Genomic DNA, 18,511 nt, shown 5'->3' on the forward strand with positions numbered 1-18,511 from the left:
AAGTGTCTGACGATTGTTTTGCGCCTCCCGAATAGAGTAAGATTTCTGGTGTAAGGAACATCATAGCTCGTCATGAACTAGATGATCTGTGGTGTCACGCACCCATCCCATTCCAGTTTTGCCAAAATGGCGTGAAAACGACAAAAGTAGCAAAAGTTTTGTGACTTTTCAAACCAATTTACGCTAGAATTTAGGCAAAATTGCTGTGATCAAATGATCAAACAGGGACTATGAGTCAATATTTGGCCACCTCGTGGTTTTGATGTGAATCGCAGCCTATTGAGAGCTTTGCCAGCACATTGTGATAATAATGTATTGAATTTGTATTTTGGGAAATTGGACTCCTTAACAAAATATGTGGAAAGGTAAGAGTTGACATAAATGTTATGATATGCCCCTTGCCGGGAAATTAAAGCATCCTTCACATACTGCTCTATCTTTGTTTTGAATAAGGTACTTGTAGAGAACATTTTCAAGGTAGATCAAGAGGTTGGCCATGTGGACTATGTGACCTTTGATGTGGAACCAAATAGAATTGGTCATGTCCATGAATAATCGATACAGTTTAACTCATGTACATGTATGTCCCTGTATTGATCAATTACTATAAACTTGTAAAGCATAATTTTCACTTTAACATAAAAAAATATGGATGACCAAACTACTTTCCAAGTCCATAGATGTAAAAGATAGAAAATTCTACCTGTCTCAGTTTTTTTCCATTTACAGCTTTTCATTTTCTGCGATTTCTAAAATCAACATTTAGAGTTTCCAAAATATTGTCTCACTCACTATAAATCCATTGAACCTCAGACTATTTTGTTTATCAAAATATTAAATATACCTCAGAGACATTATGTGTATCAAAACTATAAACCTGGTGAGTTTTAATCATTTTGCAAAGTATCCTTTCCGTTGGCAGACGCCATGAGCCAATTTCCAACGATATTAGAACTTGTGGCCATAAAATATTTCTCTTGGTATTTCCTCGCACGTTAGCAGCTGTTAAAACAGTCTACTTACATATATTAAGCACAAGAATAGGTTATTTGTAATATATGTTATTGGAAAATGTTTGGAAACAAGAAAAAGAACATTTGTAAATGTCTTTAGCATGGAAATTTCTACCATCATATGTGTATTTAAAAATATTCAGTAAATATTAAAAGTAGCAGCACAGGAAATTTTCATGAACTTTGCTATAGAATTATCCTTTTGCCCAGGTGCCTGTACTGTGATATTTGTGTAGCTAAGCTATAAAAATTTTCTTTATAGACTAAAAGGCCCAAGTTAAATGGTGAATTTAGCCACACAATGTTTCTCTGCAGCCAAAGTCACGTTTACAGGTAAAAAACTGCATCTTGCACAACTTTAGCACAAATTGCATATTAAGGGATTGTATGAAAGTCCAAAAAAGGTCTGTTGTTTCCAAAAACATTGTCACTCTTGTCCATGGACATTTTTAATATCCAAAAACCCCTTTAGGCATTGGCAGATCACCCATGCATGACAGCTGTATTCTGACAGAAGTCAACGTAAATTACTTGCAACAGTCGTACAAACGTTCAGATTGACCTCTATGGAATATGTGACGCTAGTAAATAAAAGTTATGCACAAGGCAGGTTGTGTGAAACTTAGAGAGAACCTGTCATCATGATTATGCATGTTAAAGTAGATATTGCCATTATGGTGCTGTTATACAGATTCATCAGATTCATTAAATACCTTTAATGAAGAAATAGTCAACCTGGTGGTTCTTTAATCCGCATTTGAGTGTAATAACCTTTCAGTAATTAGGGGCTGTACTGTGGGTAGGGTCTTCAGGTCTTCCCCAGCCCCTCCACTTGCCTCTTGTGTTCATACCTGCCTCTGAACTATGATTAAGAAAAAAGTTGGTTTGAAACGCGTAAGTCCATGAGTTTCCTGGGTTACTTGCCTCTTTTCTAAACCGATAGTTTTATACAATTGTTTTAACCATGTTATAAATTAAAGGTTTTTGTTTTTAAATAATTATTCACCGATGGATCTGTTGCTGTATACCTTTCCCTTTTTGATGCTGCCTCCTTTTTTAAAGTTTGTGCCAGGCCTGTCGTCACTACAGGCGGTGCATACACAGTCATCTCTCAGCAGTCTTCAGCAAAATGGAGCTAGTGGCTGCGCGTGCGCCGATTTAGATCTCTGATCAATGACCGCCAGGAGATGAATCTTTGAAAGTGCTGCCCCTGGCAAGGACAGCGGTGGCATGATCTTTAAAAAAGAAGGCTGATCCAGACACCAGAGGCAGGTCGAGGGGGTGGGGCAGAGCTGAAGACCCTACCCACAGTCCACAGTGACTATACCCAAAATTCAAATGTGGATAAAATAACAGCCAAGTTGAGGACTTTTCACTAAAGTTATCTATTGAATCTGTACAACAACGCCATTATGACCATGCCATTACTTTAACATGCAAAATCATGATGACCAGTTCCCTTTAAGTTCTCCATTCACATCAAAGTTAGGCCTCTTTCACACTTCCGTCGGTACGGGGCCATCGCAAACCGTCGGCCCGATATACCAACAGACATTGTGCTAAATGTAGCACAACGTGGGCAGCGGATGTAGTTTTACAACGCATCCGCTGCCCATTGTGATGAGCGGGGAGGAGGGGGCAGGTTTCCGGCCACGCATGCGCGGTTGAAATTGCGGAACCGACAGACAAAAAAATGTTACATTGAACTTTTTTTGTAACGACGGACCACAAAAATACGACGCATCCGTCGCACGACGGATGCGACGTGTGTCCATCTATTGCAATCCTTCGTTAGTTAAAGTCAATGGCAAAAAAACGGATCCTGCGGGCACATTTTCAGGATCCGTTTTTTTGCCATAACGACAGATTGTGATGGAGGGAAAAAGATGGAAGTGTGAAAGTAGCCTTAGACAAACCCTGTTGATTTTTGGTGGGCGATTCTTTGTGTCTAGGAACTATTCTCTTTATCTCTCAAGGAAAAGAAGGATTGAGCATGTTGAATTTTAATTCTTACTTTTTGTTTTGTCTGCATGATAGCATCTACTCAATGGTTTTATGTTCAGGGGAGATTATCAGAGATGTCTGGTAGCAATTTACATCCCTCTACCCATTGAGAACATATGCATGCTTGGCTAAACTGAGCACTGCATGTGTATAAAGGACTGAGGACAAAAAAGAGTTCTGGCAACTGCTATTGAAAGACGTATGTACATCTTTACACTGTGCATCCTACAGCAGAGATATCACCTGAGTTTCCCCTAAAAGGATAACAATGTTACACTAGACCAATTTTTGACATAGTTTTTTGTCATTTCCCTCGGAGTTCTGGGTTTATGGGTGATTATAGAGGCCCTTCAAGTAATTTTGAGTTGGAATTTTCATTTGAGTCTGGACTAGGATGTTAGACAGTGGTACAGAAGGACAGAGGCCTTCAATTAAATAAAATCCTTTCTGCCCATTGTTCATTTTAGCATCTTCTTGCCAAATCTTCTAGAGCGTTTGTAATTTCCTCTGTACAGAGCCCGACAGGCTCATCAGCAGCAGAAGGTAAACATAATAGATGTGAGGAATTTCTGAAGACTTATGAGGTTTAGCTTGCTGAAATGTACACTGCGTCTGGCGATCCTTCGACGTGGCCACATGTGGACTCTTCAAATTGAAAACATTATAAAGAAAAGGGGAATCGTTAAGCCCCTGTTAACCACAAGACTTAGGAATAAAATACATTTTATACAAAAGAATTTGAAGGTTATTTCAGTGTTATGACATTGTAGTGCTGCTACTGAGGGTAGTCATCACTCATAGAGAGCCCAGTGGTAAATCTCACATGACATATGGCATATGTTGTTCTTATTTAACAGTAAGTATGCTGAAATGATGCATGGTGCCCCAAAATAATGTTTATAGTGTAGTCTTATCAGACATAGATCAGATCAAATGGTGGTTGATAGTCTCATCCATCATGATAGTAGTTTGGCACTATGCATCAAGGATAGCCTGAAGCTTTCAGATTAGATTCCTGGATTCACTGCATACTATCACTCCTGAATTTCTAATCAAAATTGAAACACTTGCTTACTTGATTCAAACCCAAGGGTTGCTAATCATGGCCCATTAGAAGTTTGGTAAATGTTTTATTGGGTCAATTAGTAGGACAATTGGTAAGTGTAGTCTACTCATAATTTACGCTCCTCAAACCCTAGCCTCCCAAAAACATGTATGCTTGGTTTGGGAATGTTTTAATCTAACAGCATGATCATTCTTTCCTCTGACATCTGACAATGAACTAAAGTTGGGAAACTTTGGGAACCTAGATGGTTGCCTGTTCGGTCCTGCTAAAATCAATAGGTTCAGTAGATAGTATTCTAATTTGTATTGTAGGACCACTTTTACACATTTATCCTGCAAATATGATTCAGGTCAGTACCTAGCCATCACTGTAATTAACAGTGCTTGGACCTAAACTGGTGCCAACTATGATATTTCATGTGCTTGAACTCATACTTTTAAAGCAGGATATAAAATATGCAAATTATAAATTATCAAATAAATTCAAATTTACTTTGAGTTTTTAAAAATACTGGTTTCACCAGAATCTGAATTTTTATGTGATTTGCTATGGGCCACAAGTTTATTTTATCATAAAGAGCCAGGGAGAGGATAAAAAAAATTATCTCTTTGGCCTGCAACGTACTTTTCCTGCATCCAATGGTTCTATGGTCTGCACTTCTGTCTCCTTCCTTCTGTTTTCCACCTTCCTTCCATTCACTAAGCTCCATGTTGAAATATGGAGTGTGTTGCACATCATTGAATTGTTGTGCATCCCACTTTTCTGGAGCACATCAATGACTTATTTTGTACCCAACTTAATGGAATGCTGCATGACATGTCGATGTGCATCGGGGCCCATATGACAATGTAGGGCCTAGTGAGCTAAAGACCCGACCGCAAGGAAGATAGAGAATAGAAGAGACTAACAGAGGACTCAAGATAGCGATAGGTATAAGGAGAGCTAAGTAGAGGACATAAGATTTTTTTAACACCTTTTCAGCCAATTCAGTTTACATCAACTGCCCTCCCTCAATTGTGTGAATCTGACCAAATCAATTTTGGGAAGATTCACTTAACTCTAGGGCGCAGACAAAAAATTCTATTTGTCCTTGAATGCGAATATCAGGTCTTTGTTAGCAAAGTAAAAAAGCAGAGCAAAACTTTACATATTTGGCTTTTCTTTCCAGTGCTGGTGTGACTATATAGCTTGAAATGACAAGGAGACAGAATAGTTAAGGTCAGTGTATCAGCTGTCCAATGATATCACTGCACATTAAAGTGATCTTTTAACCTTTTTCTTCCAAGTCTGTTTTCACTGATATTAATTAGCTGTCTAGAAGGCTGTAAACATCTCAAGCACTGGAGTGCTAGCTACAATTTGGTACCAGGCATTTCTGTGCATCTCTGCTTTTGTTTATGCTCCAAGAAGAGTCTGAAACCACATTAGCCGAGCTGCAGAAAAGGCTCCTTCATCCTGTTCATTGTTTACCTGTAGTGTTGCCTGATGGAACAGCTTATGTCTGTAGGCTCAGAGTTTCTTTCAGTCGGGCTTCAAGGACTTGCATAAATGAAAAGACTGGATCTTGCAAAAGATAATTATTTAACCCTTTCTTCACCTGCCAACCCAGCTGCCGTCAGGTGCTCTGAAATTGCTTGGCGGCCACTTGACTGGCGCTGAAAGGGTCCACGAACAATGTCTTTCATCAAATACTGAAGACATGGAGGAGAGACAGGCTTTTGTCTGAGCCATGCCTAAAACAAAAGGTTGTCTGACTCTTGAGATGAACAGTACTTGTAATGTGGCTGACTGATGCATCTGAAAGCTAGGGAACTTTTGCAAGGCCTTGCTTCTCCTTTGTTTCTGCTGAGTGATAAGGCTTTGGGACGCTTCCAACCATGGCCTAATTACCAAGATTGCAATGATAACCATTTACATATCAGCTTTAGGCCAATAACAGGCTCTAATGGACATTATTTTTAAAAGTATTTCTTTCCATATTGACTGCGATTCCTCCCCTCCCCCCACATCACCATGCTTACTCTAATTTCCCACCTCCAATCATCCGTCTTTAAACTATGGACGGGGAAATAAACCTTTTAATTCCTGGAATTTGTATATCGGCATAAGACGTGTGGATACCTTGAAAGCCTTAATGGTAGTGGCTTAATGAAAGCAAGAAAGATCAGAACATGCAATGGCAAGCTATCACTTAAAAAACACAAATAATTAATGAACGTAGGGAACTAATGTTGGATGCAACATGACTGATTGTAGGCCTAAAAGGTAAATATATATTGTATTTTATGCGCTGGCAATGATATTTATTGGGTTTTTTTTCTATTTATTTTTTTGTATTACTTTATGCTTTTGAAAGTCTCATTTTTTTGGATTAAACAGTTATGCTAAGTTCGATAGAGTAGATGATGGTAGATGATTGAAGATGGTAATCTCTGTTCTAATATGGATGTGAAAAAGTGAATCCAACGGTTTATAATTTTCTCTGCATTGACTTGTCTGTTGTGGGCCTTTATTTTCTCTGAGCTTTTCCTTATCTGCTCGACTTCATGCTTGACGAATATGATTGGATCACCAAATCACAGCGGTAGATGTCCAGTTTAGGGAATTAAAATTTATTAGACTGGGGGAGGTATGGCTGTTCTCGGAATTTTTAACTCTAATGCCGTGTTGGAGTCCTTTTGGTATCTAGTTTGTATTGGGTTTAGGTTGCTTTTAGACTATTAATATAACAAATGTTGATATACTGCCAATATTAATGTAGATGTCAGTCTAATAGCATGTATGTAAGAGCAAGTATTTTTACCTTGATACAGAAAAGCAGTCAAGTGTGAGATTTAATATACATCCTAATCTATCTTGTCATTGCACTAGCCAAGGGTGATGTGCTAATAAATAGGAGGCCATTTTTTTTTCCTTTCGCTCACAATGCAATGGACGTGCATGAATGACAGCCAACCCTCCTCACTGTAATTATTTGGAGGACATCTAGACTATGCAGCTAGAACATTACTGTATTAACCTTTAAACCTTAAAAACAATAGCTAATAAAATGACCACATTTCAATAACATTTCACTGCGGATATTGCAGCTATTTCTCTGAAATCCATACATGTGCATTTGTTGTATCTGGAGTAGATTGCTTTAATGGACCTTTTTATTTAGAGGTAATACAGTAAATTATGTACAGAGTGTGAAGAGCACTACTTCTATTGTTATGTATAAGTAAAAGGGGGTTGGAACGTAATTGCTTCAATGATTCCAGTGCTAGAGAAAATGTAATAAAAGATATTGCTTAAAAATACAGGTTTACGATTGTGGCATATTGAACTTTAAAAGGACTGTACACTTTTTTTTGCTCTATTAGTCACATCTGTAACATTGTAGGGAACAATTTCTATTGTCTGAAATCACTGCCTTTTTGCACTGTTGGGCGTATAATCTCAGGAGGTATGCGCTCAGTAATAGCTATCGTCTAGATCAGCGTTCTCCAACTCTAGTCCTCAAGGGCCACCAATAGAACATGTTTTCATTATTTCCTTAGTATTGGCCAGGTGATAATTCCAATACTAAGGAATTCCTGAACATATGATCTGTTGGTGGCTCCTGAGGACTGGAGTTGAAGAACATTGGTCTGTCCCATCTACTGTACGTTGAGGACTGCTGATACATGGTGATATTTACTATTGGAGACAGGACCATCCCGATTAGGTACATCTTGTTGTGGTAGGATGGCTTTTATGCATTTTTAATCAGAACAGTCTTAACTAAGTACCCTGTGTTCTTTACATTTAAAATTTAATTATTTACTTACTGCAGGGTATTTGTACATTTTTTTAATCTTAGGTTTGTTCTAGATGGATGCCTAGGCATCTCACCACCACTGAGAGCCATTGCCAAGCAGTATACACTTTTATGGTGGCCCTCTGTATAGAGGAGCACAGCCTGTTGTGCTCTACCAGAAGAAAAACTATAGCAGGTGCAGGGGTTTTGGACACAACTGGACTCTTTTTTGGGGGGAGTGGGGGAGATGAGACCTTTTGGCTCATATTATAAAATCAATACTATTGTAAACATGTAATAGTTGGAGGCCCTGTTAGAGATTTTGATTTGGGGCTCACAAGCTTTAAGTTACCACCACAATTCACTTAAATTTTCCCTCCTACTGGCCAGTATGTAATTGTAAAGTATACGCCGGGAAAGCTCCAAATGTATACTTTTAGCTAAGTGTGTAAATGCACTTGATTTAAAATGAAACAACATGTCATCCATAAGAACTGAGTAAAAACCCCAAACCAAATGAAGTACCAGACAAATAAATATTCAAATAAAATTACCTTTATTTAACAAAAATTGGCAAATGGTAGTACATCAAAACATGTGCCCATACTAGGAATATACATTCAATAATACAAAAAACAAATAAATAATAAAAAGTATTAAATAAAAAATTGATGATATGAGCAAAAGAACGTCGGACCAAAGGAAGGGCGGAAAAAAATTAAAAAAATATATGACTATGATCACATAAATAAGGCCCCATGATAGTTAGTTCGGGAGGGAATTATACAAATGATCATATATCATAAAAGAGTGTGAGATCCCAGAAGAGGTAAAATCTGAACAAATAATGGCACTAAAATAAATCTAAAAAAAGGAGAGAGAGGGTATATACCCGAAAATGGGACCTTGTGGTAGTGAAAATTAAAAATAAAAACAAAAAAAAGGGGGCAACCAAAAGCAACAATCATAGAAGTGAAAAGATGAATAATCACTAGTGCATAAAAAAATAAAGTGTGTGGGTGCAAGGCACAAATATAAAGCAAATAAGGCACAATAAAGTGCTTAATGTGCAAATCAGCAATGCAGGGACAATAAAAAGGGTCTATACCTTTAAGGTCCGCCGGTCCTAGTACAGCGCACACCCCAACAGAGGTTTTACTTTGAATGTGGAGAAAGAAGGAGGTGATTTGAACTTTTATATTTTTTTAGAAAAACATATTTTGTTTACTTTACACATGCTTCAAAAGTTTCCATGGGAGAATAGAAGCTTTGATCATCCAATTTCCTGTGCTACACACAGATAAAATGATGAGCGCTGGCCACAGGGTGGCGTTCTTTGCATTCTGGCAATGACAACCACAGAGGTCTCCTGCAGACCACAGGTTGTCATAACAAACCATTGGCGACCCGTGGTCATGTGACAGTCACCTATGGGCAGGATTAGGGATGTGCTGTTAAATGCCGCTGTCAGAGATTGACAGCAGCATATAACATGTTAACAGCCATGGGTGGATCACAATTTGGCCCACAGCTGTTCAAGGCACGACAGCTGATCAGATCAGCTGTCATGTGCAGGAAAATATGGGGGCTCAGCATACATCATAGGTCATGAAGGAGTTAAAGTATTGCAAGGAAAAAAGCCACAACGAATGCTTAAAATAAGCAGGTAAAAACACAAAAAAATTGTATTTTGGTAGAAGAAAATGACAAAAACTATGTTGAGGAAGTCAAAAAACTGTTTTTCAGGAACATAAATTAACCCCTTACTGTCATGACATACTGGTACATCATATGTCAAGTCTCTGACTTAGATGTAGGCTTTGAAGCTGAGCCTTCATATTTACCAGCTGATGATGGTTGTGTTATTCAGCCATCATCTGCCTCTAATAGCCTCAAGGACAACAGAGCTCTGCACATGGCTGTTAACCTGATAAATGCCACTGTCAATATTTTCCCTCATTAAAAATGAATATAAAATGTACACATAGAAAATTTCTCCACGTTCATAAAATGCCGATCTACCAAATTATAACATTAAATAACTAGATTAACCCCTTAACTCCTGGAGCTTTTTTTGTTTTTTTCGTTTTCGTTTTTCGCTCCCCATCTTTCCAGAGCCATAACTTTTTTTATTTTTCCATCAATGTGGCCATGTGAGGGCTTATAAATTTGTGGGATGAGTTGTACTTTTGAACGATACCATTGGATTTACCATGTCGTGTAACAGAAAGCACGAAAAAAAATTCCAAGTGCGATGAAATTCCAAAAAAAGTGCAATCTCACACTTGTTTTTTGTTTGGCTTTTTGCTAGGTTCACTAAATGCTAAAACTGACCTGCCATTATGATTCTCCAGGTCATTACGAGTTCATAGACACCAAACATGTCTAGGTTCTCTTTTATCTAAGTGGTGAAAAAAAATTCCAAGTTTGCTTAAAAAAAATTGCGCAATTTTCCAATACTGGTAGCGTTTCCATTTTTTGCGAACTGGGGTCGGCTGAGGGATTATTATTTGCGTGCCAAGCTGATGTTTTTAATTATACCACGTTTGTGCAGATACGTTTTTTTGATCGCCCATTATTGCATTTTAATGCAATGTCGCGGCAACCAAAAAAATGTAATTTTGGCGTTTTGATTTTTTTTCGCTACGCCATTTAGCAATCAGGTTAATCCTTTTTTTATTGATAGATTGAGCGATTCTGAATGTGGCGATACCAAATATGTGTTGGTTTGATTTTTTTTTTTTATTGTTTTATTTTGATTGGGGCGAAAGGGGGGGATTTAAACTTTTTAATTTTTTATATTTTTAAACATTTTTTTTTAATTTTGGCATGCTTCAATAGGCTCTATAGGAGGCTAGAAGCATCCACTACTCGATCACCTTTGCTACATAGAGGTGATGAACAGATCACCTCTATGCAGCAGAATTACAGGCTTGCTATGAGCGCCGACCACAGAATTTTGTTTTTCGGCTGCTGTAACACCACTAGCGATCCAATAAGAGCCAATGGAAGTAACATATCTACCCCAAAATGGTATCAATAAAAATATCAGACCAGGGTACAAAACCCAGTCCATTCCAGATCCCATCGACTGAAAATTGAAAACATTACGGGTGTCACCACTTAAAATAAAAAGAAATAATGCATGTTTGGTATTGCCATAAACTCACTAGCCTGGAGACTTATACTGACGGGTAATTTCTATTGTATAATGCATGCCATAAAAAAATAAAAAAATCTATGTTTTTTTGCAATTTCACTTTGAACTTTTTTCTCTTTTTCTAGTATATTACACAATAAAATGGTGCCATTCAAAAGTACTACTTGTCCCACAAAAAAAACCTCATATGGCTAATTTGATGGAAAAATACTTTTGGAAGTAGTAGAGGAAAAATCAAAAATGCAAAAACTGAAAATCGACATGTTAAAATTAGTTAATTACCTTATTCAATAAGGCTATTATCTGCACTACAGTCACATCTAATCACCAATGTCCAAACCGTATGACTGGCACTTCAAAATACATGATCACCCTCTTCGGTCTAACCTAAATAGACAGCCGAAACGAAGAGATCCAGAGCAAGGTAAAATCAACAAAACTTTATTGAGAAAAATATATAATGGTGCAATAGTGCACAAGCACCCTAACATAAGATGGGAAGCTGAATAATAATATATGATGTAAATATCTATAACACTGGTAAAATACACTGCAGAGTAATGAATATATTCTTATATACTGTCTGGTACAACACTAGCTGCCTAAGCATGCATAAAGTGCATCAATATTGCAAATATATGTGTAACCAGAAAGAGTGGTGAAATCTACCTGCAGCAGACCCAGTGTCCCACCTCACCCCAACGCGCGTTTCGCAACCAGCTTCTTCCGGGGGCATGCTTAGGCAGCTAGTGTTGTACCAGGCAGTATATAAGAATATATTCATCACTCTGCAGTGTATTTTACCAGTGTTGTTATATATATTTACATCATATATTATTATTCAGCTTCCCATCTTATGTTAGGGTCACTATTGCACAATTATATATTTTTCTCAAAGTTTTGTTGATTTTACCTTGCTCTGGATCTCTTCGTTTTGGCTGTCTGTTTAGGTTAGACCGAATATGGTGATCAACTACCAGTCACATGTATAGTGCTAAGTGAATTGCCTCACCCCTTCAGTTTCCTGAATGATTAGGGTCTCTGGGATTGGACCCCATCAACCACACATTGATAGCTAGTCCTAGAGAAACCTCTTTATTTTTCTGTTTAAAGGGATCAATCCTATCTATGGACCATCTTACCTACCATATATATAGGTGGTGCATGGCAGTGCGTGTGTAACCAGTAAGAACTGTGAGTTATCTTAAGAAATGGACATTATTCTATATAACCAAGTATGCAATTATTCATGATTTAACATTTTTTATAACAAGTTTTGTCTGTATAATTAAAATATATACTATTTTCCAATCCGATTTTAAAGTTTTAGTAACCATTAAAATAGCCTTTTCCCCTTCCCTGCCACATCTGTTTAACCTGCAGGTCCTTGCAATTTCAAAAAGAAATTAAACCATGATGGGTAGAACACATCTACAGCAAAGCAATTTGGTAAGCCGCAGAAACTAATAGATTTAGGGGAAACTAATAGTTTCTTTTAAAGTGAGGGGAGACTGTCATTGTATCTGGGAATTTTACATGAAATTAGCCATGAAGTTACCCTCATTTAAATTACTGATTAAATACTTAACATGGATGATTTAAAGGAGAATCTATGCCATCAACCCATATCAAAACATTCCCAAAAATACAATAAAGGGAACTTGTCACACAATATCGAGTCTGATCTACAGATAATACGAGATGAGCCATTTGATATATAGGTTTCTGGCAAAATATTCAGTATACTTTTATTTTATTTATAGCAAATCTTGATCTTTTCTATTCGAAGTCCAGAGGGTGGTCCTACTCAGCTGTTTACAGCCATCAATCACTTAGCAAAACCGCACACTAGTATGCTAACATAATAAGATTTTAAACCTTATTATTGATGTTTTCTTTTTAGCAGGAGCACCCAGCTCCTGTCTGAGCAAGAATACAGCCTCGAGTACAGATTCAATAGAAAGCACCAACTGACCACGCACTAGTCCCACAAGAAGTGCGTAAGTCAACAGACAGGAATGCACCGCTCCAATCTGAGTGCGCACCTAACCAGAAGTATGGACTCAATAGAAACCATGGGCTTTAGATTCATACTACAGGCTGTATGCATGCTTATATAGGAGCTGTACTCTCCTGTCTGTGCTTCTCCTGTCTGTGGGTCTAGCGTGAGACCGTCTCTGCACCCGCACCGTCATCAATCTGCAAGCAGTTCAAGTGCCTGCTAAATAGGAAAAATCAGTAAGAAAGTTTAGCTACTCTTTAATGAATAAAAAACAAGATATTCTTTTTTTTTACCAAAACCTACAAAACCAAATACATCATTTGTTCATCATGTTCTCAATAACATGCTGATTGCTTAGCCAGCAGAGCAAACTGGGGGTCATACTCCATAATAATGAATTTGCCCAAGGCTAATCACTACAAATTTGAGGCGAATCTGATTCATCTCGAACCAATTCACTCATTTTTAATTTTATTAATTGATTATAAATCAGATCATAATTTTCAGACTCAACTTTTGAAAGGTCTTGGCGCATCCTAGTGGTAAAGGGGTTATCCCAAAATCAGGAAAAACGTATCTATATTTTCCAGAAATGATTTTGTCTATGAGAAGGTCAAAGTATAGCATCTGCGCCCAAATTACTTCAATAGGGATGAGTTTCATTGACGGACACAGCCTCTAATCCAAAAGTGCAGTTTCTTTAAAAATATAAAATTACAAAAGGTTTTTTGTTTTTTTCAAACTCAGACAATGTCTGTAACATGTTCTGCTTTATACAAATCAAAACACCAGTCAGAACTATTATTATCGTCGTGACTTCCTAAAATTCCAATATAATTTCCCTGCAGCCTCCTACTTATTGTACCCTAGTTTTCAGCCGGTGAGAATCATTTAATTACAAAGCAGGTTTTATAATTGTGAAAGAACATATATCAAGGAGTAAAGACGCTGAAGATAAATACAGTATCAATTATATCCTCGCAGGTGTGTCCCAGGGAGTGGATATAAAGGGAGGACGTATATGGCATGAAGCCAATAGACCTTATGGTTTTGTAGTAATTAGTAAGTGGTGCAGGTGTCCATTATGAATTACCGACAATAAATCTCTGGTTCTGTTTTAAATATTGCTTTTGTTTCCCAAGTTCCATGCCTCCAGGAGGAAGAAAGCAACTGACTGAAAGATTAATTACTGCAACAGTTTACTCCCTGCTAGATAAAATCTCAGCCATTTCTCTGTAGATCAGACTTATAATTTTATGTGTATCTTCAAATACATGGGAAGCTAACAAGCTCATCCTTTAGGGGACTGATGTGTTGTGCTGAATCTTGATTCCAATCTTGCCAAGGATTGCACCTTTGCAGGAATTCATCATCAGCATCAACAAATTGCTCTCCTCTGTCATAACATAGTTAAGTCTATCGTGGCAGCAATTAGCTGTTATTTCCTGGAATGAAACATTTTGGTTACAATGTAAGCTGAAGATATTAATGTGTAACTAAACTATGGTGCAGTTTTATATTTTACTAGCTGAAAAGCCCGGCATTGCCTGGGCATAGTAAAAATCTGTGTTTAGTTATAGCACCTCACTTCTCTTATTTTCCCATCACGCCTCTCATTTTCTCCCTTACACCTCTCATTTTCCCCCTCACTCCTCTTATTTCCCCCCTCACTCCTCTCATTCCCCCCTAACACTTGTTATTTCTACCTCACATCTATCATTTTCTGATCACTCCACTATTTTCCCTCACTCCTCTCATTTTGCACTCGCACCTTTTCATTTTCACCTCTCACCCCACATTTTCACCTCACACCTCTCATTTTCCCCTCAGTATATTATTATTATTATTATTGTTATAGCGCCATTTATTCCATGGCGCTTTACAAGTGAGGAGGGGTATACATAATAAAAACAAGTACAATAATCTTAAGCAATACAAGTCATAACTGGTACAGGAGGAGTGAGGACCCTGCCCGCGAAGGTTCACAATCTACAAGGAATGGGTGAGAATACAGTAGGTGAGGATAGAGCTGATCGTGCAGCGGTTGGTTGATCAGTGGTTACTGCAGGTTATAGGCTTGTCGGAAGAGGTGGGTCTTCAGATTCTTTTTGAAGATTCTGATGGTAGGCGAGAGTCTGATGTGTTGTGGTAGAAGGTTCCAGAGTAGGGGTGATACGCGAGAGAAATCTTGTATACGATTGTGGGAAGAGGAGATAAGAGGGGAGTAGAGAAGGAGATCTTGTGAGGATCGGAGGTTGCGTGTAGATAAGTACCGGGAGACGAGGTCACAGATGTATGGAGGAGACAGGTTGTGGATGGCTTTGTATGTCATCGTTAGGGTTTTGTACTGGAGTCTCTGGGCAATGGGGAGCCAGTGAAGGGATTGACAGAGGGGAGAGGCCGGAGAATAGCGGGGGGACAGGTGGATTAGTCGGGCAGCAGAGTTTAGAATAGATTGGAGGGGTGCGAGAGTGTTCGAGGGGAGGCCACAGAGCAGGAGGTTGCAGTAGTCGAGGCGAGAGATGATGAGGGCATGGACTTTTTGCAGATTCTTGGTTGAGGAATGAACGGATTCGTGAAATATTTTTGAGCTGAAGTCAGCGGGAAGTGGAAAGGGCTTGGATATGTGGTTTGAAGGAGAGATCAGCGTCAAGAATTACCCCGAGGCAGCGAGCTTGGGGGACTGGGGAGAGTCGGCAGCCATTTACTGTAATGGATAGGTTCGTTGGGGGGGTCGTGTGAGATGGGGGAAAGATGATGAATTCTGTTTTGTCCATGTTAAGTTTGAGAAATCTAGCAGAGAAGGATGAAATAGTGGACAGACATTGAGGGATTCTGGTTAGTAGGGAGGTGATATCTGGTCCAGAGATGTAGATCTGTGTGTCATCAGCATAGAGGTGATACTGAAAGCCATGAGATTCTATGAGCTGTCCCAGGCCAAAGGTGTAAATGGAGAAGAGCAGGGGCCCAAGGACTGAACCTTGTGGGACTCTGACAGATAGGGGGCGAGGTGAGGAGGTGGTGTGTGAGTGGGAGACGCTGAATGTCCGGTCTGTTAGGTATGAGGAGATCCGGGATAGGGCCAAGTCTGTGATGCCAAGGGATGAGAGCGTCTGTAATAATAGGGAATGGTCCACTGTGTCAAAGGCAGCCGACAGGTCGAGGAGGAGGAGAACGGAGTAGTGTCGCTTGCTCTTGGCGGTTAAGAGGTCATTGGTGACCTTAGTTAGGGCAGTTTCAGTGGAATGGTGTGACCGGAAGCCAGATTGTAAGCGGTCAAAGAGGGAGCAAGAAGAGAGATGGGAGGACAGTTCAAGGTAGACGTGTTGTTCCAGTAGTTTTGAGGCATAGGGGAGAAGTGATATAGGGCGATAGCTAGATACAGAGGATGGGTCAAGAGAGGGCTTTTTGAGGATAGGTGTGATGGAGGCATGTTTAAAGCTTGAGGGGAAAACACCAGTTGTTAGTGATAGGTTGAATAGATGGGTTAGGGTTGGGATGAAGATTGTGGTGAGGTTTGGGATGAGGTGGGATGGGAGCGGGTCAAGTGCACAGGTGGTGAGATGCGACATGACATGTTTGTCATCTCCCTTATATTTAGTATACACCTGTATGTCATCTCCTGTATATAGTATATACCTGTATGTCATCTCCCCTGTAAATAGTATATACCTGCTGTATATCATCTCCTCCTGTATATTGTTTATACCTATGTGTCATCTCCTGTATATAGTATATACCTGTATGTCATCTCCCCTGTATATAGTATATACCTGCTGTATGTCATCTCCTCCTCTATATACCTGTGTGTCATCTCCTCTTTTATATAGTATATACCTGTATGTCACCTCCTCCTGTATATAGTATATACGTGTGTCATCTCCTCCTGTATATAGTATATACCTGTGTCATCTCCTCCTGTATATAGTATATACCTGTGTGTCATCTTCTCCTGTATATAGTATACTAGATTGTGGCCCGATTCTAATGCATCGGGTATTCTAGAATATGCATGTCCCCGTAGTATATGGACAATGATGATTCCAGAATTCGCGGCAGACTGTGCCCGTCGCTGATTGGTCGAGGCAACCTTTATGACATCATCGCCATGGCAACCATTATGACATCTACATCGATACTGTGCCCATCACCTGGGGGCCTCGACCAATCAGAGATGCGGGATTTCCATTATGACATCATCGTTGCCATGCTGTGCCCGTCACTGATTGGTCGAGGCCTGGTGGCCTCGACCAATCAGAGACGCGGGATTTCCAGGACAGACAGACAGAAAAACCCTTAGACAATTATATATATATATATAGATATGTGTGTCATCTCCTCCTGTATATAGCATATATGTGTCATCTCCCCTGTATATAGTATATACCTGTGTGTCATCTCCTCCTGTATATAGTATATACCTGTGTCATCTTTTCCTGTATTTAATATATATCTGTGTGTCATCTCCCCTGTATATAGTATGTACCTGTATGCCATCTCCTCCTGTATATAGTATATACCTGTGTCATCTCCTCCTGTATATTGTATATACCTGTGTGTCATCTCCCCTGTATATAGTATATACATGTCATCTCCCCTGTATATAGTATGTACCTGTATGTCATCTCCCCTGTGTATAGTATATACCAGTGTCATCTCCTCCTGTATATAGTATATACCTGTGTGTCATCTCCCCTGTATATAGTATATATGTGTGTGTCATCTCCTCCTGTATATAGTATATACCTGTATGTCATCTCCTCCTGTATATAGTATATATCTGTGTGTCATCTCCTCCTGTATTAGACCTCATTCACACATTATTTGCTCAGTATTTTTACCTCAGTATTTGTAAGCTAAATTGGCAGCCTGATAAATCCCCAGCCAACAGGAAGCAATCCCCCCTGGCAGTATATATTAGCTCACACATACACATAATAGACAGGTCATGTGACTGACAGCTGCCGTATTTCCTATATGGTACAGTTGTTGCTCTTGTAGTTTGTCTGCTTATTAACCAGATTTTTATTTTTGAAGGATAATACCAGACTTGTGTGTGTTTTAGGGCGAGTTTCATGTGTCAAGTTGTGTGTGTTGAGTTGCATGTGGCGACATGCATGTAGCGACTTTTGTGAGATGAGTTTTGTGTGGCGACATGCGTGTAGCAAATTTTTGTGTGTCGAGTTGCATGTGACAGGTTAGTGTAGCAAGTTGTGTGCAGCAAGTTTTGCGCATGGCGAGTTTTGCGTGTGGCGAGTTTTATGTGTGGTGCGATTTGAGTATGTGCAAGTTTTGTGTGAGGCAACTTTTGCATGTGTTGCAACTTTTGTGCATGTGGCAATTTTTCTGCGTGTGCAAGTTTTGCATGTGGCGAGTTTTCCATGAGGTGAGTTTTGCACGTGCAGCGAGTTTTGCGTGAGCCTAGTTTTGCATGTGGCGAGTTTTGCGCATGGCGAGTTTTGAGCGGCGACTTTTGTGTTTCGTC

General features: G+C 39.1%; 1 protein-coding gene across 6 annotated transcripts in view; it reads left to right on the forward strand.

The window, feature by feature from the left end:
• ZFHX4 (zinc finger homeobox 4) overlaps positions 1-18,511 on the forward strand; it is a 217,524-nt gene that overhangs the window by 104,321 nt on the left and 94,692 nt on the right. The gene's annotated exons all lie outside the window — the stretch shown is intronic.

The sequence above is a fragment of the Ranitomeya variabilis genome, chromosome 6, assembly GCF_051348905.1.
Source record: "Ranitomeya variabilis isolate aRanVar5 chromosome 6, aRanVar5.hap1, whole genome shotgun sequence".
Taxonomy (NCBI): Eukaryota; Metazoa; Chordata; class Amphibia; order Anura; family Dendrobatidae; genus Ranitomeya; species Ranitomeya variabilis.